The sequence below is a fragment of the Parus major genome, chromosome 1 (assembly GCF_001522545.3).
Source record: "Parus major isolate Abel chromosome 1, Parus_major1.1, whole genome shotgun sequence".
Taxonomy (NCBI): domain Eukaryota; kingdom Metazoa; phylum Chordata; class Aves; order Passeriformes; family Paridae; genus Parus; species Parus major.
Genome location: NC_031768.1, coordinates 42,204,277 through 42,226,646, shown reverse-complemented (window position 1 = coordinate 42,226,646; position 22,370 = coordinate 42,204,277). Strand labels below are relative to the sequence as shown.

Here is a 22,370-nt window from a genome sequence, read left to right as displayed (position 1 = left end):
GCACGTGCTGCGGGGAGCGGGCCCGGCCCCGCAGCCGCTCCGGCCCGGCTCGGGCCCACGGCTCGCAGCCGGCAGCGTGGGAGGGGTCCTGCCTAGGCGCACAGGGGATCCGCTTACCGGGAAATAAGCGTGAGCGGTGTGGTGTGTCGCACGGGGCGGTTCATGGCCGCCCGAGGGGCTACGGAGCGTTTCGCGCCCTCCCCGGAGGGGTGGAGTGGGGATGGGGAGCGCTGGGTTTGGGAAGTTACTCGGTGACTTTGTTCACTCAGCAACAAAAAGCAAGTAACTTGGTGGTTTTTTTCGCAGTATCCACACGTGCAGCTGGATGTAATGAAGCTTTCTGTGGATGTTGCAGCAGTGTGTTTGCAGTGGAAGTTCGTTTCAATGGATGGTGGTAAGTTTTTATTTTTTAATTATTTTCTAAGTATAAAGGCAGAAGCAGTTCTTCTGAGGTTCAGGCTCTGACTTCAGTTAGGGCCACTAAATTCCAAACAGTTCCTTGAGATTGGATGCATGTGTTGCAGTTCACAATTTGACTCATTTAAAGTAGAATAATGCAAGTTTCCAAAGCAATCATTTGGTTGACTAGAGCAGTTGGATAGTGAGGAAGTTTTAAAAATTGGATTTTTTTTTTTTTTTTATCTTGGATTTTTTTTTCTTTTAGCAAAGCTCCTTTCTTTTAGTCAGTCCAACATAAGCTAGTTTTATTGTAGTTTTAAAGTACTGTGCTAAATTGGCTGTAAGTATCAGGTAAGATACATTATATTTACATGTTCCTTCAAGTTTATATGCCTATTTCAGAAGGACTAACATAAGTTTTCAAATTTTGAATATAGTACTGTCCTACATTATGGAACCTCAAGTCTGTAGCAAGGTGTAATATGGTTGTGGTATATAATGTATTATATGTAGTATATTTTACAGCCATCATTAGAACCTGCATTTTGTTGCTAGATAGACCAATCTAAATGCCATGGTAGGAATTGTAATTTGAGACAGGATATCTGTGGCAGTAGCAGCAAGTATTCTAACTGGACAGCAAAGTGAGTAATTGGAAAACTTAGAAAGGTACCTGCCACGTCATAAGGTGGTTTCTGGACTTCTAAAAACTGATGGTAGGATATGTTCAATCTGATTTTAAAATCTCTGATTTTTTGGAATTGGATGTAAACTTTTTAGTTGAAGAGAGCTGGTGGGAGCTCTTAACCAGGTCTGTCTTGGAGGAGTCAGTTATTTTTAACTCTTCAAGTTGTTGTGGCATTCTGAAAACAATGTGGGAGAAGCATTTGTTTAATTTTCACATTTGGGTCTTCTACTGTGAATCAGCATTGATTTTGATACTCTTTAGTATTGCATATGAGAGTCCTGGACTGGGCTGATGGGCTGCTTCAGTTGATTCTGAAGGAGGTCTTTAGCCCAGAAACATGAATATTTGTTCCAAAGCTTGTAATTCGAAACCTGATCAAATACTCACTTTGTTCTTTTCTTTCAGCAGGTACAAGGTAGACAACATATCTTGAATTTCTAAAAAAACGCTGTTTGCGTCAGAGTAATGTCAAAGTGCTTACAGTGCAGGTAGTGATATATAGAACCTACTGCAGTGAAGGCACTTGTAGCATTATGTTGACAACTGCCTCAGGAGATCTTGCAGGACTTCAGAGAATGGAAAGGTACAGTGTGGTGGTGTCGAGTGCTTTTTGTACTAAGGTGCATCTAGTGCAGATAGTGAAGTAGATTAGCATCTACTGCCCTAAGTGCTCCTTCTGGCATAAGAAGTTATGTCTTCATCCAGTCACTCAGGTTAAGACTGTAGATGTTCCAGTAGTTTTCTGCTTTGCAGACTTCTGTTAGTTTTGCATAGTTGCACTACAAGAAGAGAGTGGTTGTGCAAATCTATGCAAAGCTGATGGTGGCCTGTTACAATCTACATCGTGGACTTTGAATGCTTTCTGCTGGTTATGGGATATTTTGTGGCCTTCCTTATTTTAACAGCAGTCTAGTGAATGACAGCTTTTGTAGCACTAAAGTGCTTATAGTGCAGGTAGTGTTCACTAATCTACTGCATTATAAGCACTTAAAGTACTGCTAGCTGTAGAACTACATAATAAGTATGTCTTAGAATTTATTTGTTGTTTATTGAACACTGTTCTCTGGTTAGTTTTGCAGGTTTGCATCCAGCTGTATGATACTCTGCTGTGCAAATCCATGCAAAACTGACTGTGGCAGTGACAAGTCAGTCAGTGAGTGTGGAAAAATTATACCCCTTTCTACACAGGCTGGGATCAGTTGCAATGCTGTGTGTGTCTGTGGTATTGCACTTGTCCCGGCCTGTTGAGGTTGGTGGGGATAGAGGCTGAAACACCCTTGTAGCTTTAAGGAATTACTCCTTCACTGATCCATGAAACTTTAAATTTCTTAGTTTTGTTTTGTTTTTTTAAATGTCATGTAATTCTCTGTGTAACCAGACTTGAATTTATTTGTATTTGGCTTCTTGTTTGTATGTATTGGATTTGTTGCTGACAGTATGTATTCACTGAAATTCTTTAATGTGTTTATTTTTTCCTTAAAGCCTACATCATTACTTTTCTATTAAACTAAGGTGGATGCTTGTTTACAGTTTCTTTATGAATTTGTTGGGAAGAAATGGGTCTTGAGTACCAAAAATCGGGATGAAAGTTCAAACTTGTTTCGTATAAGCTTGCTTTGCAAATTCAAATTATATTAAGGATTCAGCAGCTTCCTTTTTTAATGCTTCTTACAATATTGAAATGCTACATTTTCTAAATGGTAATGGGGGTGCATTTTTAGCCTTAGTTCTCTATCTAGAATTTGTCAAATTAAAGAGTAACAAATGAGGTTACAGGCAGAGCCTTAATCATTCATCACCTATGGAATCTTTAATACGTGTCCACTTACTGTGGAGTTTCTGCATTGATGAGCGTAACAGTGGTCAGCTTGTAACCTTTTTAGTGAATCACTTAGCATGTGACACAGAGCAAAGAAATAAAACATCTCTTGAGCTTCCTGAAGAACTTAATCTGAAGGAAAAGTCAACCAAATAACTGCTTCAAAGAGGCTGAGATTGGTTGTTTGGGAAAGGTGTGGTAACAGGCTCTGTAAGGAGGAATCGCTAAAATCTGGAAGTGGAGCATTCAACACACCTTGCATTGTTGGATGAGCTGCACAGTGGTAAACTAGACTTAATAGCTTAAATGTTGATGGTTTTAGTTCTAAAACAGGCTTCTGGAGGACTAAATAAATTCAGATTACTTGCTTTGCTGCTTTAAGCCACCAGACCCTATATAGTAGTTTAAAGTAGAATAGAGTTCCTTTGTGATGGGAAAATATGGGTCAATGCTACCCTTGCTCTTCTTACTTCAAATTCAAATGGAATATGAAGCTAAATGGGTCGTTCCTAAAGAGTGTTGAACACAGTATTGCAATGCTATCTTGCCATATTACTCTGTCCTCTAGCAGGAAGTTGAAAATACATAGATGGCTTTGGCATCCTTCTTTCTGAAGTAATCAAGCCATGTTTGGCTTGTGCATGCTGCTCAGTTACTACTGCTTTTGCTGTCTATTCAGGAAGTATTGCTTAGATAGGTTTCTTGCCCCAAATACTCTTCTCCAAGCTTAGAATTTTTTTCTTAGTCTTGCTGATTAGAGGAAGCTTGTGTCTGTGGAGTCAGCAGATGAGGTGTGTGTCTTGTCCCGATTTCTGGATGCTCAGTTTCTGCAGTAATCTACTGGTGATGGCAGGTTTAACTCTTTAAAGTGTAAAAGCAGTATTCTCAAAAGTTAAAATGCAGAAGATGTTTTAATATGTGATCATGTTTATACTGATCATGTTTATACCATGTAAGTATGAAGTTTTGAAATGCCTGAAGATGTGTATTAGTTGGACAATGAAGCCTTGCAAAATCAAGTGCTTGCCACAAGCAGGTTTTATGTCAGTGGAGTTTTACTTTTGTCTATTGAGTGTGTTGCAGTGTACCTGCTTTTAGTACTTTCATGTGAAAATTGAAAACTCTGGTGTATTTTGTGTTGGCATCATAAATTCTTTTAATGCCTGGACTCCAAAAAAATTTTTTATGTGATGCAGGTATGAGAAACGATTTTGTAACTTATGCAGCATCTTCAAGATGCAGTAAACTCTTTAGTCAATAAGCAGTTGTAGCATGGCCTTTCTAATGCTAGGCTTATTTTCATGCTCTCAATACAGCATTGGCTTATTGGTTGTAGAACTTAAGTTTCAAGTTAGTCATACGCTCTTTTTGGAAAACACCTAATATTTTAATACTCAGATTATACTTTCCCAGTTCAACTTTGTATTCTCATTGTTATGTAATAAGTAAATCCAGTCCTGTCTTACATTAAGTTCTGTGTAAACTGGGCTTTTTCAGTCTCCTGAATGTTTCTTAAATAATCACCAGCTCTATACATTGTTTTCAGTGTAGCTGAGACACTGCACTAGTTCTAAGTTCAGCTGGTTTTACTGAATTAAGTTGATCCTTGTCTCTGATCTTCACATAGATGTGACTAGAGAGTAGTGGTTAGATGGCTGAAAAAGTGCCAGTTGAAAAATCCTGCAGAAATCCCAAGAGGCATTTTCATGCAGGTGTATTCCACCTTTCTGTTAAAAATATCACATGTACATGGGGTGTGTATTTCTACTTGCTTTGATTCAGGTACTTGTTTTTACAGTGAACTGCTGTGAATTAGTCTGAGCCGTACAAACTTCCAGGAGATTGGTTTAATGAAGATAAACCTGCATGGATTTTTAGGAATTGTCTAAAGTGAAGTTACTTTTTTAAAGTGTATTATGCGGGAAGAGCACAGATTACACTGTCTTTCTAAACAAAAAGTAAAAAAATTCCAAGCAGTAACACTTCCTGTAGTCCTAGTACAGCACGATTACCCTTAAAAGAAAAACCTTAGCCATGGAAAAATCTGTGTACTTGGTATTTGAAAGCATACTGTGAAATGAAACATTTTTTCACTAATTTGTCACTGGCTGATATGGAAAAAAAACAGGTCAGTTCTTTAGAATTGACTTGTGCTGACATTTGAATATCAAAATTGACTAGTGAGATGACTGTCGGGCACAGAAGTTTTGAGCTTTTTCGTAGGCATTAAATGAACAGGACAAGAAAGGAGGTGGTTGCACAGAGTTGGAGTTCTGACATAGATGACTTTCTACCATAGAAAGTTAATGCAGTGTGCTGTTTTCTGCAGTACATCACTCGTATTTGTGTAGTTCATAAGTGGTGGTGTGTACAAACTCTTGCTAAAGACTCAGCTTTCTTTAAATCTGTGATCATTGGAATTAATTTCCATACCACTTTTCCTTATCATCCCCCAATCATATAATTGGTTCCCTGAAGCCTTTTCTCTGTCTGGTTCTGATAGCTTTATATGAATAGGTTAATGGCATTCAGTATATGAAACACAGAAGCGTCATGGATCCAGAACAGAAAGGAGTGGACTGCATCATGTTGCAACTCTTCATAGAAGCCTTGCTATGAAATCTACAATTCTCTGAAGAGCCAGTTTCTGGTAAATTCCTTCCCTGCTCCCATTTTTGGGTGATGTCTAAAGGAAAAGATGCTGGAGGAAAATACAAATGTGTTGTTAGAATTCTCCATTTACTACATCTATTCTAATGGGTAATACTACATCTAATCTAATCTGCTGTGCTTGTGTTTCTTTTATCTGTGTAACATCTATCTTTAATGATATAGCAAGAGAAGTGTCAAAGCAGGTACCTGTCAGTGTGATGCATGGGAATTGTCTGGAGTCTGAGGTTACGCATGCGTTCCCACCCTGCCACTGTTGAATGCAATAGGTTCTGAAACTCTGAAGGCAGTCTGGAACAGGACAAACAAAAATTTTTGCGTACATTCATTCCAAGAGAGTTAATACATAGCTGTTTAATACAGCCAGTTGGGTTCTTGGCCAGAGGAGAACTGACTAATAGGTGGAGACTGAGTTATAAAATGAAACTTATGCTGGATTTTTCACTGCTGTAAGGAAGACAAAACTACAAAAGTGGTATTTCATTCTTGCTGTTAAACAAAACTTAATTTTGCCTAGTTCCTCTTTTAAATGGGTGAGTGATTCTGTGAATTCTGGGCTCAGGTGTTCAAGAGTTTTTGGTGTCACTGGGGTGTTTTTTTCATTACATTTAACTTGCTGGGATTACAACGTGTAATTCTAGTCTTAAATGCCCAAACACAGAGTGCTCAAATAAAAAAATTTAATACTAAAAATTATTTCAGACTCTGAGAGTGAGTAAGATTATTCGCATTGGTAACAAACTACAGGTAAAGCTGTAAATGCAAATAGTTGTGACTTAGGTAGGCTTCTGTGGCATTCTATGACTCTGGGAGATTAGCTCTTGAAGGACTGATTCCTCTGAGCATTATGAATTTGTACCAGGTTCAGACATCCACTGTAGCTGAGGGAGGCAATCTCCCTAGTTAATTAAAGGAAAAAATGGCTTTTACATGTGGCCAACATGCTTTGCATGGAACAATTTTTGCACGGGTTTTGTAAACAGGAAGCTGAGACTTTGAACTGAAGAAATGCTCACTTGGATGATTGGTGTTTTGGTAGTATCTGCAATTCAGACAAGTTTTGGTTACTGTTGGCTTACCCAGCCAATTAATGCTAATTATCAATGTATAGCTTGAATTAATGGGGCAAAGTTTGGAAAGGAAAAAAAAGCAGTCTGTGATGAATGCTTAAGTGCTATACAAATAATCTATACTGTAGTTAGTGCAAAGTACATCTCTGGTGATTTTGGTTGATTTAAAAGTGTGTTTGGAGGAATCTGACTGACAGGTGTGTGTTAGTTTACCTGAGTGGTCATGTCCCAGTCTTAGTGGAAAAATGTAGGCCTATTTCCTCTTGGAAATAGTGTGATGCTCCCTGGGATGTGGAAGCTAATCAAGGATGCACGTAAAGATGAGGAAGATGAAAAAACTGAATGGATGGTGAAAGAGTAAAAGGTTCAGTTAAGGCACAAGATTAGCATAACTTGGATTACTTAATCTCTGTTTTGTATACTTTATATGCTGCTGTGACTGATAAGAATGTTAGAGCAACTGTCCTGCTGTGGGGCATGTCAGCAGTAGGGACAGAAATGATCAAGAATTTAACAATTGATAAGATACACAACAATAAGAAATCCCTTGAGTGACACGTTATAGAATCTTTAAAAGATTCCAGATATGTGCATCTTTTAAGTGCATTTATGGCAGTCCTTTTTTCCTGCTGCGGAACAAATTGACTAGCTCCTGTTTATTGTACACAATGCAGAGATAAAGCTGATTCTACTGTTCAAGAGGACTGGCATTTTTCTAGTTACTTCTGTAATTCTTTATCTGTCCTCTCTGCAGAGATGTAAAACACAAGCACTTAGGAAGTACTAAGTCAATAGTTGTTTTGATATATGTGTATCATTTTATTTTCTCACTCCACACTACTCTGGCAAAGGACCATGTTTTATGTGGGAAATAACACTGTACTTCCTTAATATTACTGTAATAGTTTAAAATAAAAGATACTTACGTTAAACCCTGTAAAACTGAGTTCAAGTTGGTTTTACTTTTTTTAACTTTCCTAGTAGTTTTCCAAAGACCAAAAAATCTGTCTTGAAAAACTTTGATGTATCTCATTTTCCACAGACAAACTTGAGAACTTAGTACTATTAATTTTTCTAATTTGATAAAACATTGACATAAAAGGTTTCATAATGAAACAAGGATGTCTTAGCAACAACTTTCTTAACTGCAGATAAGAGTATTGGTGTGTGTGATAAGCTCTGCTAATAGGGTTTTAATTTAGGTAAAATCTCCTGCATTACCTAGCAAAATGTTTTGAAAAATAGGTTGGTTGAACAGTAATTGATACCTAGATTTTGTGATTGGAATTACTCTACGAGGTGAAGGTGTTTGGTTATGCTAAATAATTTTTGGTAGAATGTAATTTAATGAGTGAGATACTACAGTTTTGGGATGCAGTTTCATGCATCAGTGTTATTACATGAAGCATAAAAGCAAATCATTACTATATATGTGTGTGTTTATCAAAATAACTGCTGCACTGCAAGTCACGAATCTCTTTGATTATATTATGGTTATGTTCTCAAGGCTTGTGGAGGATTTTGTGTTAAGAAGTGATCCCTTTCAGGCATCACAGGGAAATGTTGCAATATGACACTGCACAGGGTGGATAACTTCCGTGAGCAAGTTTGTGCCCTCTAAACTGCTCTGTTCGTAGTTCAGTTCTAGTCTGAAGGTCTTAAGCTGGTTTTAATTGTTCTGTATGTCACCAAATTGTGCTCTTTGTATTTGTCTCACTTTCTGGAACAGCTTTAGCTCTGATCTTGCATTAACAGATGATTCTAAAAGTATTGGACTGGATTTCTGTGCAGGTGAGTATGCTGTAAGAACTGATTAGGTGTTGGAAAGCCCAAATATGCTTACTTACATGATTTATGAGAATAAATGTATTTTGTGGTTGCTTGATTAACAATCCTACCAGAATTTTTTGGAGTATTTTTCAATGGTCAGGCAAGAAGCTTGGAATACCTCAGACTTTGGGGGAAAATGGAATTAGAGATGCTAAAAAAAAATTTGGCTCAGTCACTCTCCTCCTTACCTCTGGGTGGCTGGGGGGGGAGTATTTGGAGAAGTAGTTCTTTACAGTTTTTCCCATTTATGTTTCTTGATTAGTAGAAACTCACTGATCTGATCCCATGTTAAATCCAAATGCTTGAGTTAAGCGTAGAGCCTGGCAGGCAGCATTTAAGAGGCTGCTCTAGCAGTAAAGTGAAAGGAGGTTTTGCTCAGGGAGATGGCATGAGCAGTTGGAATATGGGTTATCCACGGAGATCAGTGCAAACAAAAGTGAGCATGTTCTTTGTCTGGCCAGGTCTGAGTCAGCTCCTGTTTGAAGCTGTATTCTGAATGAGGATGATTCTTTTTACCTTTATTTCCTAGCAACTCACATCCAAGGATTGTATGGATCACTTTGACAACAGATGTTCAGTTGTTGGTATCTACTATTCAAAGTTATTTTTGTCCCTTTTGAAGGTTTGTTTATTAAATTCAGCCAGTAATTAAACAGTCAGTAAAAAGATGCAGTTACACATGAATTCAAATATGTACTGCCCTTGAAATTTGGAAAGAAAAACAGCATATTTTCATGTGACTAACGTGTTTCTAAATGGGAAGTTGAGGTGGATAGAGATGGATTAAAACACAGGGGTAGGATGGGCAACAGAGAAAAATAATTCCTGGAAAAGAAACTTAATCTGTTGGGGAGACTAGAAGTGTGATCTCTCCAAGAAAGCCTAGAAAGTTTAAGGTAAACTGCTTGGAATGACAAATAGTGTTTTGCCATTTTTGGATTCATAATTCTGCAATTGTATTTATTTTAGACTTAAGCTTCATTCTAAGAGTGAAATACGTTTTCCTGCTTTTTGTTTGGTGGATTTGGTTTTTGAGGTTTTGGGTCTTTATTTCAGAGGGGTGGAAGGGGTTTGTTTTCCAGAGAAGAGAGGTAAAAAAAAGCCTGCTGAACATTGCTGACTGGTAGACTAGTCTCAATTGTCTCAATTCTAACACAGATCTTGGGTGTGTCAAAGAGTATTTTGACTTTCCTGAGGTAGTCCGTTCTGCTTTGGTGATGTGTTTTACATAGAGATGCTTAGTTTTGAGGGGAAGGGGTTTTTTTTTGGCATTTATAAGAGAAAATTTGGGAGTGTTAGTTTTGAACTATTCCATTAATAGGGTAAGTGAAGTGTTCCTCTTCATTTTAACATGAGTTTCTTGATTACAGAGAATAGAATCTTTATAGGTCACTAGTTCAAACTGGTGGTTTTCAAATAAATTTTTTCTTTTTTTGTAAAAATCAAAAACTTTTGTATTAATTTTCACTGTGAGAATGAAGAGTGGTTAAAAAAGGAATCAGCTTTGGAGAATCCCTTTTGCAGTATTTTGTAATGAAGTATTCAAAGACTGTCCTGGATTCCATCTGAAGACGATGGTACTCTTGTATTAACACTACTTTATCTTCCTCCCCAAATCATCAAGTTGTGTCCTGGCAATATACTCCAGTATATCAAAAAACGTAAGCCTTTTTGCGCTGGTTGGATGTCTCTCTGGGTTACTTTGATGTAGTAGTTGTCAAAATAGCATGTCTGGACTCAACCTGGAATTTGAGCTCTATACTTTATCTACTGAGAAAATTCCCATCCAAACTTAAGCAGCGTCATTTGCCTTGGCAGACATACTTCATGCTCTGACATACGAGTAGTTACTTGGGAATAAGTTTGTGGGAGCTGCCAACAGCGTTGTACATACTGTGATATCCAGTATTTACAGCTGGGAGCCACATTCTGGGTATCTGGAACCACGTGGAGTAAAGCTTCAAAATTATTTGCTCCATCTGTGGATGTGTAGTTCTACTTGTGAAGTGCCTCCCTAGTACTAAATTAAGAGCTCGGTCTAAAATGTATCGATTTGTAGGCCTGTTCCCCCTTGGGGATAGGAAAGCTATAGGATGTTAGGGATCATCTACTTCTAGAAATCTGCTGATTTCTAGGACGTTGAAATTAGGTTACATTCTACCTTACATTCTTTTATAAGAAGTGTGGGGAGCCAACAAGAATGTGTGTTTTTACAGACATAGCAGAAGCAAAGTAACTGTTTGAAATTCAAGGAAAATTTGAGGGATATGGTATATTTATAAAACATGAACTATGTATTTCAAAGTTCTGCTAGCAATGAACTGAGCTTTCCTTCTGTAGCCTGAAGGGAACCTTGGCCAAAGAATCTAAAGAACAAATAGGTAAAATTAGTTTACTAATCATCTTCTAGGGAATTCGAATAAAGCACAGTGGAACAAAATCTAGATCACAATTTTATAAAAATACACAGGTGTATGTCTTGCTTGTCTGTGTGGCTGCTCAGAAGCATTTCTTGGGATTAAGTGGTACTTGGTGGTGTGGTAAAATCTGGTCCTTGCTTGAGCGTAAGATCTTTTAAATTGTCCTGCATTCTAAAGTTGCTTTGAGCGCCTTGTTTATGGGTATCTGGTTTTGGTGTGACAGTGGCGCTGCTGAGGAATACCTCTAGTGCAGGTAGCTGGGCTTGAAAGCTGCACATTGAGATGTGAGTTGAGCTCCAAGTGAGAGCCCAAGACAAGAGGGTGGGAGCTGCCAACCTTTGGGATGAAGATGGGTGATGCCAGCGAGGTGAATGGACACTGAGAGACACAGCAGGAGCTGGGAATTGCTGGCTGTTTGGATAATGAAGAAGATGAAGACGGGCATCCCAGCAAGGTGGATGGACACAGAGAGGGGGCAGGAGCATGGGGAGGCTGAGGGGATAAAAGCCATGAGGTTCTTTAAGGAAGGGGTTCCTTCTCAGAGGCACCAGCTTGGACTGTGTGGTACTGCTCCAGGAATAAATAAATAAATTTCTGGAATGAGGCATCTGAGACTCTGCTGTGGGAAACTTGGTCTGACTGTGAGTGGGGTGAGTGGGGAGCCAAGCAGGGCTCCCATCAGGTCACTGGAGCTGCATGCTTGGGAAGGGGCTGTGGTCCCAGCAGTGGAAGTCTGGCCTTGGGGAGTGTGACTGGGAGGGAGCCTGTGAATGGTCGGTGTGGGAAATTCCACCAGCACTTGGTGCCACAACTTGAGCTGGTGTGCAGTGTGCTCTAGAGACCAGTGCTGCTTCCATAGGGCAGCAACACCACCATGTGTTTGACTGGCAAGGCAAGTGATCTTTCATGTGGTAGCTGTAACTTGTAGAAGTGGTGCATTAATCAGTAATTGAATCTCCCGTATCATTTATACATCCTGTCAGAGCTGCAGCTCTCTGCTTCACTAATCTTTTCACTAACTAGAGATTTATCTCTATTTTACTCACTGGGAACATCGTCATCTATTGGCTTTTTATGGTCCCAGCAAAATCAAATTCCCTGGCCCCAAATTCCCTGGTGTCTGTGGTGTGCTGCTGGTTGGTAAGTGGGAATTTGCACATAGATGGTAAGGATATAGACATGTATAATTATGATTCATCTGATTGGTCTGTTCTAGTATCAGGGTTATGTTTGTCTTTTGCTAAGAGTTCTCAGGCTCCTTTTTTAAGATCTGACAGCAAGTCTGAAATGCAGCATTTTTATCAGTCTTCCTAAACTTTGTTTAAAAGTTTTCTAGTCCACTCTATGTATATAGATAATTAACCTTCTGTAGCATTATTTAGGAATACTATAATGTTAGTCAGAATTTTACAAAGTACTGTGGATTCCAGGGAACATCTTGGGGAAACTTTGAGTAAAACTACAGATATTTGTAGTTTCTCTGATTTCCTCTGACTTGCTTTAAGAGGTAACCCTTCCCTAAGTGTAAATGTCAAAAAAAGTAACTATGCTCCTAAATGATGTTTCCTTTTTGTTCTTGAGGGGCCTAAGAAATAGGTTATAGACAAACTAGATGATTTTTTTTTTTTACTTTCTTCAAACTTCAGGAATTGTTCTTTCTTCACAGCTGCTTCTTGTTTCCCTATTCTGTAGTTCTCTTTTGCCATATATATGTGTTTCTGTACAGGTACATATATTTATTGTGTATATAAACATATGTGTGGGGGAATGCTACTAATAAATGAAAGCTGGTAAATATTTACATCCACAAAATGTAAGGCAAAGAACAAGTAAAATTACTTGCTGCTTAATATCTACTAAAATGATCAGGAAATGGAGAAGGAACCACTAGTTTGACACATCATCAACTTGCATGTGTATTTCTGTATTCTCACTGGTGGTGTCTGTGAAACTAAGTTCTTCCAGGAAAACTTGTTTGGAAGAGAAAGTAAGTTTGATGGGGGTTGGTTGGTTGGTTTGGTTTTCCTGCTCTTTGTGAAATCCTGAAATACTGGCAGGGTGAGCTTTTCTGCCTTAGCTAGACTGCAGACATGGGAGGATGCCAAAATACTTTGGGAATCATGAGGGGTGCCATTGGACAAAATGGGGGAAGGATGTGGATGGAATCCCTTAATGGATGATGAAAGAAAGCGTGAGCAGTTCTTCAAGCATTTCTGAAGTCACAGATGGTTGGAAGCACATGAAGGGAAAGCATTGTATTTTTTCATAGGGATCTGCTATTACTGAGTGAACAATTATACTTTGCCACAGCCCTTTCTACATGCTCATGCAGGAGTCTCCACCAAGGAATTGGGTGGTTATGCAATATTAACAGATCTTGGATGGTTTAAATATCTGAAGAAAGTTTTGTGTCATGAAACTTCTTGTAGTTGATTTAGTAAGACAGTTCTTGCTGTGGAGTCTGCCTCAGTATATATATTTTCTTATGTGCTTGAGCTATTATTTTATAGTAATAAGTGCAACATTCTGTTAAGATAAAGTAAAACTGATCTAAATTCTGGGTTTCTCATAGTTGAACTGTGCAGTTGACTTAACCTTGTAGCTTTCTTGTTCTGTCTTCTACCTGGAGACTGCAGTGCTGTAATATAAATTCATCTTGTTCCAAGATGCCTTGCGAACTGAAATTAGCACTATATACTGCTGCCTACTGGTTAAAATTCTCTAACTTTGTTGTGCTGATTTTTCAGGTGTCCCTTCTCTTCTGCTGATTGAATTCGGGTAAAAATAGAACTGTTGGAAGGGACCTACAACAATCATCTAATCTAACTGCCTCGATCACTTCAAAGAAATAAAGTATGTTCCTCAGGACATTGTCTGAGTGCCTCTTAAACATTGTCAGGCTCAAAGGATTGACCACCTCTTTAGGAAGCCTGTTTCAAGGTTTGACCACCTTCTCAGTGAACAAATGCTTCCCGATGTCCAGTCTGAACCTTCCCTGGTGCAGCTCTGATCTGTTCCCACATGTACTATGACTGATCTTGGAAGAGATCAGCACCCCTCTCTTCACTTCTCCTCAGGAAGGCGTAGAGAACAATGTGGTTGTTCCTCAGTCTCCTTTCCAAACTAGTTAACATCAAAATCTTCAGTCACTCCTCATAGGACATCCGTTCCAGCCTTTCTACCATCCTGGTTGCTCTCCTCTGGACACATACAAGGACCTCAATATCCTTCTTAAATTATGGACCAGTACTGCATACAGCAGTCAAGGTGAGGTCATACCAATGCTGAATTCAGAGGCCTAATCCCCTCTCTTGACAGGCTGGTGATGCTGCGTTTGATGCACCCCAGGATGTGGTTTGATCTCTTGGATGCTGGGACACTCTTGGATGACTTGCACTGATCCTGCTGCCAACCAGCAACACCAGACCCCTTTCTGCAGGGCTGCTCTAAGCCACTCCTCTCCCAGTTTGTCCTGGATGCAGAATTTAGTATTTGGACTTGTTAAATTTCACCTCATTGATGATTATCTAACGCTCCCATCTATCTAGATTCTTCTGCAAGGTCTCTTGCTTCTCTATGGAGTCAAATAGTACCTTCCCGTTTGGTGTTATCAGCAAACTTGCAAATAGTGTTTTCAACTCCATAGAATGTCAGAGCTTGGGACAACTGAGACATTTGGCTGCCTCTACTACTGAGTAGTAGTAGAGTTCCATGACAGAAATTTATTTATAAATAAAGTAGGTACTGTAAGGAAATGAAATAGAGGGAATTAAAACATGAATTTGAACTGAAAAGTTCAAGATAAAAACATCAAGGTTTAAAACCACAAGTTCAAGGTAAAAAACATCAAGGTTTAGCAGAAACATAGGTGTTCTTTTAAGAGTGCTCTGAGGTAACTTAATTTTGCACATAATAATTACCTTTAAGTATTTTAAAATTTTGGATATAATTGTTTGCAGTAACAAATGTATAAAACCCATTATGAAAGGCTTGTATGAACTTATGACCTAATCTGCAAGGAAATGAATCTGCTGCATAGTTTTATGTAACTGTCTTATTTGAGTGTCTAAATGAAAGGAGAACTTGGAAGAGCTTCTGTGGTATTAGATAAATGTCATCTTTAGAGATGGCAACATAATAATTTGAGATAGGTATCCTTTTTATGAAATACAATGTTTTCATCATTTTAATGGGATGAATATAATTTTATGTCTTAAGTAATGAAGGAAACTCAGTAGTCCCAAAACTTAACATGATGTGCTATATTTACTATTCTGGAATAGAAGTTAGGTAGCTGTTGCTATGTTTGAACAGTTGGTGGCTCCAATGCTTTGCAGCTACCACAATGCACACTGCTGAAACAAGTTAGTTCGAGTCTAGCTGTACTGAACTAGTTAGAAGTGTAAAAGGAAAATTGGAATCAGGAACTTAGTAAATAGCCAAGCACTTGCATTTTACGCCACTAGGTAAATATCTCCTTTTTACTTCTTAGATAAGCATAAACTCCACTAATGCTGTCTAGCTTAAGATAAATTATAAAGGGGCTCCTTTACAAAGTGCCAGTTCATAATCAGTAGCAATATTATTAAAAACAGCATAGCTGGCAGCATCCCTGCTCTATATTGCAGCATCATACAGGTAGACAGATGACGGCTATCCTGGCCAAGAAAAAGAAGGGAGAGAATAATCAATCCATTTCTGGAAAAGCGGCAGAGATGACCATGTAGACAGTCTTTAAACTGAGACTTGCTCAAGTGCTTATGTACCTAAAAGGGAGAACTACTTTTGTTTGGGTGTGGAAATAAAGGATTTAGTGGGCACTAGTGCTTGATAAAGCAAGATGGCAACTTATAAACAGAAGAGCAGGTGCTCAAAGTGCTGTCTTTTTAGTCATTGCAGGAGCATTTAATAAAAATCTCAAAGGGGATGAAAAAGGTGAAAAATGTTGGTCCTGGAAGTGTGGAGGAAGTCTAAAATAAATGTGTAGACATGAGACTAGAAACTTCTGGTGATTACTTTTTCCAGCTTTTTGACCCCCAAAAATATGACTGGAGAGGTGGAACAGTACTTCACATGTTTTCCATGTTCTGGAGAAAAGGAAAATGTAGGATTTATTTTTGTTCACCAGTGCTGGAAAACTACAGTTGGTCTATTTTTTATGAAATATTTGTATTATGCCATCCTGAACTGCTATAGGTAGTCTGTTACTGTTTTCCTTTCTGCCTTCTTTTTCATCTGGATTGTTATTAACATGCTTTGTTCTTGAAACTTCTGTAGTTTATGGTAGAAACAGCACTGCAGGAGAATCACAGGGAATGCAGACTTGCAGGTACAGCATGGCCTTCCAAATCAGAGTGATGTAAAGAGTAGTTTGAGAAGACACAGTGAATGAAATCACATAGTGACCCAAAGTTACATGCAAGTGCAGTCTAGGTGTAGCATTTTTTTTCTGTATGGTTGAATATTATGTGATGTTTGAGGCTGAAAAAGAAGGGGGTAGAGGATTTGAGGAGTCTTTTTAATGTGCAAACTTACTAAGACATATCATTTTTATTTCCTTCTGTTTCTGGAGGAGATGAACAAAAATAGCCCTCCTGATCAGAATTTGTATGTCCATTTGGATTGCTGTATAGCATTATACTATCTTAGCAATATTTCATCAAACAATGTATACTAGCAAGGTGAAGGGAAGAAGTATCAGTTCAATACCTAGCCTCACTTGTTTTCTTCTTGAATTAACATCTTTGAACTAACTTCTTTATATTATATTCATCTAAAAGCTGTACTTGAAGACAAGACTCCAGTCTTCAATATAGAGATACAATATTTACTGGAGAACTCCCTTAGCATTTCTTCTAAGCCTATAAAAATTCTTTCCAAGTGTGTTCTGTGATCACTTTTTCCTAGTTTTAATAATATTTTTATTATTTTAACATTAATTGTTGGTAAGTTTTATTGAAACCAGGTAGTACTAAGATTGAATTTACATGCTGGTATTATCTACACAGTACTCCAAACAGCTAGTGGACAACAGGCAGACTAAGACCTTGAAGTGCTTGTATGCTGCACTGACTAATTCTTGTTCCTACAGTGGACTCCAAAGTAGCAAATTACATGTAATATATAGCTTCCATGAAATATATGTTAATGCTATTGAGAAGATGGGAAAAACACACCAATCTGAGACCCTCATCTAGGACTAGTTGGCTCATTAATGAGGATCGGTTTAGTTTCAGTTTGTGGAAGATTTTGTGTCTTCAAGAAAAATAATGAGGTCTTCTGTGTGGCAGTACGATGAAGTAGGAAAATTTGTGGTGTCTATGTATCTCCTTAACCACACTATTTTTTTTTCTTTAATGAGGTCATTTGCCTTACTTTTTCTAGATACTGGTTTCATTTTGCTGTTTAATACAAAATGAGAAACAAACTTGAGGCATGCTTCAAAAGTAGTTCAGGGATGGCAGTATTCATAAAACCTTGTGTGGTGAATGGCTTTGATACATTATTTCCACTTGAAGATTTCTCCTATAACAGGCATTTTGGATAACAGAAGAAAAATACCTATTAACAAATAACTAGAAATTATAGCTGTTAACTTCATTACACAATGTCTTTTTAAAAAAAAAAATAAGAGACTGGAAATTGACTTCACATTGTCAATTTCATTATCAAGTTAATAAAGTTTTTGTGTGCTGATGGAAGTTGTGTCCTGATAAATATATACTGGTCCATGAAAAAACACAATATGTGGTTGGGCAGGAGGTTCAACAGCCTTTGAATAGAAAGCTGTGGTGGTATTTTGTTTATTTATAATGCAGGAAGAGATCAGTGCTAGCATTTTTAGATTAAATTCTTGGTCATATGTAGAAAGGGTATCCCACTTGGTAGATTAGTGTTCTGGTTTTCCCCAGTCCAGCTGCTACAACTACTACAGTGCACGTTAAGGTAGTATCAGAGATTCCTTGCGTAGCCTTTCCCCTTAAAAAATACATTAATATCTTGCATGTTCACTTGGGGGAGAGGTGGGAAAGTTTGGATCCGTGTCAGACAGAGAGGCAGCCAGTCACTTGAATCTTCAATCTGTGATTGGCATTAAAGAAAATGAAGGTGACTGCATTAATTTTCTTTGATACTTAGGTACATAAGCTGTAACAGAGTTACTGTGTTTTGATCTTAATGCGAGATCTTGAATGAATTCTTCACCTTAGTGTGTCAGTTCAGGGGGGACCTAATGCTCTGGTTGGTCACCTGTTCAACACTGGCAACTGTAGCTCCTAGTAATTTAAAAATACATGCCTGAGAGTTGTTACTGATGGAAATTTAAACCTTTACTGACTTGCAGGACTGCCTAGGTCTGTCCTGATTTTTAAAATGAAAAGAAAATAAGAGATTAAGAGTGTTCACCCCAGAATATCTAAGGAAGTCTCCATGGAAACAGTGTACCTAGCAGTAAGGAGAAGTACTTTTGAAAGTAAATGGCTGACTGCTGAGCTATGTTTGAAGTATAAATTATTAAATGAATAAAACCTTTATGAAAATAGATGTGCAATTACCTTCTGGATACAGTACTCTGAAGTGAGTACTGGAATTTGGAATTAATGTGAATAATGGAAGCTGTGCTTGTGTAGGCAGGATCCCAGGGCTGCACTTCTGCACCCTTTTCACTTTCACCTTAAGGGGAAGGTCAGCACTGCAGCGCTCAGTGGCGGCTGTGGTGGTGTATGATGGGGCGAGGACCTTTCCTCCCACCCTGTGTCCCCTAGGCGAGGGTGCACCCGCGGGAGCGGGGCAGTTCCCGGGAGCAGCGGCAGCCGGCAGGCACAGCACTCCCTCGGGTCCGCCTGGTGACGGCAGCTGGCTGATTTCCCGGGGAAGATGAAGAGCGTGTAGGGAGTTATGGAGAGGCTGGGGCCTGGGACAGCAGGGATGCTGGGACCGTAATGCGCGGGGGAAGCCTCAAGTGAAGTTAATGGAAGAATAGCATTGGCTGCCTGCTTGGGGTGGGAGGAGCAATGCTGGTGGTCTGTGATTGTTGAAGATGTCCCTGATCAACATAGGGGAATTGGACTAGAGGACGCTTAAAGGTCCCTCCCAAACCTCACTATGATTGTAATGTACTCCTCTATGGTCTATATCTGCTTCCCCAGTGTTCTCTCTCTCATCTGTCCTTACCTGAGTTCTCAGCTGACAACTCTTTGTCGTTGCAAGCATGAAACAATAATACAGTTTTCTCATTAAGGGTTCAGAAAGATTCTCAGTTAAAATTCATTTTTTTCCCCTTCTTTTAAAAAAAATCAAGATATGCCAACCAACATTTATGAGACTTTATCTCAAAATCAGTTAAAACATTTGCAAGACTAGTATCAGCTCTTTCAGCTCTACTTTTAATGAACCAGTAGATGAATTAAGAGTTGTGTGTGAAGTTTTACAGGCCTCACTAAGTTTATGGTATCTCCAGTTAAGTGTGTTATTGTTATATGTTGTTATGAATACAAACACTGTGTATCTTTTAGTCCTATTTTACTAACTTTATTATCCCAGCCTAATATAAGAGAACTGGTTGGTGGTTTTGGATTTTTGGTTGTGTTTTTTGTTGGTTTTTCGTTTTTTTTTTTTATTTTTTCTTACTATCCATAGAATCATTATAATAGTTTTCTGTAACTGAAGAAAAAGTGGGTGATTTTTTGTGTGGTTTTTCTTTTGTTGTTGTTCCTCCCCATGGTGTTGCTATAACTTCAAAAAGTCCTATTTCAGTTCTATGATCCCTACTCTGTTCAAAGCTATATAAAAATCAAAAGGATGGTATCAAACCCAAGAAATTACAGAGAGCATATATTAGATCAGAAATAGAATTTGACACTGGAAGATGATGTGAACATACCAGTCAGCAAAGAAGGTAGTCTGTCTTCTTAATCAATAAAGAACTTCCTTTACTGTGGTATGTATAAAAATAATAGTCAAAATACTTGTTCTTCTAAATCAGTCTTCAAATATTTTTTTACTATGAGGCAGCTTAATAGATTCTTGAACTACTTTCAGATACATACATGAGACAAAGCAGCATGAAAGTATATGATCACTTCAGAACTTGAAGATGGAGACAGGTGCTGTAGTCCTTTGGAAGCAGGAACTCCCCTTTGCGTCCTGAGATGGGACCGCTTAGAAGGATATGCAATCAAAGCCAAGCAACTTGTGTTTGACATGATAAGGAGTATGAGAAAAGTGAACGTGGTCAAAGCAACAGGTTGGAAAGGGTTATTTTTGTAGTAACTCTCTGAAGGAATGAAAACAGGAAAGGTGGCTATAAAGTGTTTTCAGTTGTTAAAAAATGACAGTCCAAAGGAGAATGTCATTTGTGTAGATGAGAAGGAAATGTAGCTGTGTGCCAAAAATACTACTAACCTTCATTTTAGCTTCCTGTGATTTAGAGGGATAAATTGAAGATCCTCCTCTGGCATTGCATGAATGTTTCAGGTAATAGAGTAGTATTGTTTGTGATTAAAGAAAAGAGGCCAAGGGAGAATTTGTAGAAGGGGTGTTCCTAAGTCATCTTAAGCTAGATATCCATGATGAGCCATCAGGTGTGTATGTTAAGGGTTTGGCCAAGAAGATGCAAGTCTTAATGTTCTCTCATGAACTTCATATATATGTATATATATTCTCATGTTAAAATGAGAGGAGTTCCTTTCTTGTGAAAACCTGCTCCATCACAGGCATCTTACACGGTCACATCCTCCTTCAGGCATCCACTTGCTCTAGCATGAGGTTCTCCATGGACTGCAGGCACATCTCTTCTCCATCATGGACTCAATCACAGGTCACAGTCCTTTCAACTCAAGTTCAGAACTTGAACTGAAGTTCCAGCCTGCCCAGTACAGCAGCACAGGAACAGCAGCCCCACTCTGGCCACCTGCCATCCCATGGAGACACATCTGGATGGCTCTTATCAAAGCATTCCCAGGCATGATACAGTAAGGTGACAAGCAGTGCAGAACCAGAGCTAGCAGCAAAAGCAAAATGTGCCCACAAAAAAGCACTAGATCCAAAATATGGTCACAAAAAGTGAGTCCCATGGTAAGAGACAGGAGCCTCCTCATTACTAGTTAAACAGCACTAGCAAATATAAATTCAGTCCAGTATATCCCAGAAAAATTAATTCATGAAACCTGTTAGCTAAAATACACATTTTAAGACCCAAATCAAGGAAGCGTTGAAGCATAAAACCTGAAATTAAATTCAATCTCCTAATGAAGTCAAAAATAATTACTTCCTTCACACTTCCTATGCTAAAGTTATTAACAAAAAATAAAAATCAAAAAACCAACTCTCCAAATCCCCGAACAAACAAAAACCCACTTCACCTTTTGGACTAAACTAAAATCTTTCTCATTGTGTAAGATCTAGCCAGAACATGTACATTCAATTTCATACCAAGAACTTCCCTTTTCCCTTAAACTGCAAAGTTGGAGGATAGAGGTTTCTCTGAATTGCTGTTAGTAGAGGGCATGAGAAAGTAATGGTTCTGTTTGAAGCAAAGGGGTTCTAGAGATTTCCCAACATCATCTGTTGCTGTAGGCAAACTTCCGTGTGGTTGTGTGGTAAAGGATAAATCTGTAAGTAGGAGCAATTATATGTTTTTCTTGCAAGAATTTTTCCCTGAATATAGTACTTTATTTTCGTAAGTTTACTGTGAGTGCTGCACATCTTGTAATAGGTGTTGAGGATGGCATTTCATCATTTCCAGAATTTGCTTTATCATCTTTAAGTTGCTGAATAAGATCCTGTGTTCTCTGGCTCCCATGTTCAGGTTGTTTTCCCCAGTGATATTTTTCAATATTTTAAAAAAAGAGTATTTTACTGAATTATAAGAGGTTCACCAACAACTAGCTTCCACACAAGACATTGCAATTTATTTATCATCATCTTTTTAACAATGTGTAAGAACAGTAGAACAAATTCTGTTAGAGGACATTTCATATAATCTATGTTGGAGCTTGCTGATTGCTGACAGAAGGAAGTTGCCAAGTTCAGGAGTATGGATGATTCAGAAATACTAGTCCTCTCCCCTTCTTATGAGCTGTCATTCAGTAGACTGGATAATGACATTGTTTTATTGCTTTGCTCGGTAGTGGCTGATCTCTAGTGCCCATTTTAAAAACTTGTGTTTCGGTTTGTTAACTGTGTTCAAATGAATGTGTAGAATAATCTACACTTAGAACTGGTTTTGCAGTCTTCTGTTGAAATTGCTGACACGGATTAAAGATTTCTTTTAAATTGAAAGCCTTATGTTTTACAGTACTGCATGACCACTTGCAGCTTCAAAGCACACTAAGAAAAAATTCTTGCTGTAAGGGATAAGGTGTGACATTTAAAATTTGTGCATAGAGAAGATTCTTGATTTTGGCATCAAGAAATCTGTTCTAAAGATACCGTGATGCCTTCTAGCTGCCTCCTTGCCTGCTTGTACAGTTCCC

General features: G+C 38.5%; 1 long non-coding RNA gene across 1 annotated transcript; it reads left to right on the top strand.

Annotated features, from left to right (window-relative positions):
- The first annotated feature begins 109 nt into the window (after positions 1-109).
- LOC107202584 lies at positions 110-22,170 on the top strand. Its single transcript, XR_004497297.1, has 2 exons — positions 110-394; positions 13,644-22,170. It is a non-coding gene; the product is annotated as an uncharacterized LOC107202584 (long non-coding RNA).
- The last annotated feature ends 200 nt before the right edge of the window (positions 22,171-22,370 follow it).